Source organism: Saimiri boliviensis, chromosome 19 (genome assembly GCF_048565385.1).
Source record: "Saimiri boliviensis isolate mSaiBol1 chromosome 19, mSaiBol1.pri, whole genome shotgun sequence".
NCBI classification, from domain to species: domain Eukaryota; kingdom Metazoa; phylum Chordata; class Mammalia; order Primates; family Cebidae; genus Saimiri; species Saimiri boliviensis.
The window spans coordinates 46,550,764-46,551,811 of NC_133467.1; the positions used below are offsets into that span (position 1 = coordinate 46,550,764).

At 38.6% G+C, this 1,048-nt stretch overlaps 1 non-coding gene across 1 annotated transcript; it reads right to left on the reverse strand.

Moving 5' to 3' along the window:
• Positions 1-567: 567 nt before the first annotated feature.
• LOC141582346 (U6 spliceosomal RNA) lies at positions 568-674 on the reverse strand. The gene has a single exon (XR_012515213.1). It is a non-coding gene; the product is annotated as a U6 spliceosomal RNA (small nuclear RNA).
• Between the last annotated feature and the right edge of the window lie 374 nt (positions 675-1,048).

The window sequence follows — 1,048 nt, forward strand, 5'->3', positions numbered from 1 at the left end:
GTCATGAAGTACTTGCCTACACCTATGTCCTGAATGGCTTTGCCTATTTTTTGTCTAGATTTTTTTATGGCATTAGGTCTTATGTCTAGATCTTTAATCCATCTGGAGGTAATTCTACTGTAAGGTGAAAGGAAGAGGTCCAGTTTCTGCTTTCTGGACACTGGTAGCCTGTTTTCCCAACAACAATTATTAAACAAGAAATCCTTTTCCCATTGCTTGTCTTTGTCAGGTTTGTCAAAGATGAGATGGTTGTGGATGTGTGCCATTGCCACCAGGACCTCTGTTCTGTTCCACTGGTCTATTTCTCTGTTTTAGTACCAGTACCATGCTGTTTTGATTACTGTAGCTTTGTATTATAGTTTGAAATCGGGTAGCATGATACCTCTGGCTTTGTTCTTTTTGCTTAGCATTGTCTTGGCTATGCACACTCTCTTTTGATTCCATATGAAGTTTAAGGTGGGTTTTTCCAGTTTTGTGAATAAGATCATTGGTAGCTTGAGGGGGACAGCATTGAATCTATAAATTACTTTGGGTAGTATGGATATTTTCAAGATATTGATTCTTTCTACAAATATGGAATGCTTCATGAATTTTTAGGTCCTCCTTGAGCAGTGGCCATGCTAATCTTCTCTGAATCATTCCAATTTTAATATATGTGCTGCCAAAGTGAGCACCAGTAATGTTGTTTATACTGGATATATTGCCTGTTAGCTCCTGCGATGTTTTACAATGATTTTTGGCCTCCTTGCATTGGATGATGACATACTTCTTTCACTCAGTGAACTTTGTTTCTACCCACATTCTGAATTCTACTTGTATCATTGCAGACATGTCAGCCTCTGGCCAGTTCTGAAAACTTGAACAGGCTGAACAGTTGATGTAATCATCTGGAGGAAAGAAGGCATGCTGACTTCTTGAGTTTCAGTGTTCTTGCACAGATTCTTCCTCATCTTTATGAGCTTATTCACCTTCAACCTTTGAGGTTGCTGACCTTTGCACAGGATATTTTTCTTTTATCATATTTGATGACCTTGAGGGTTTGATTGTG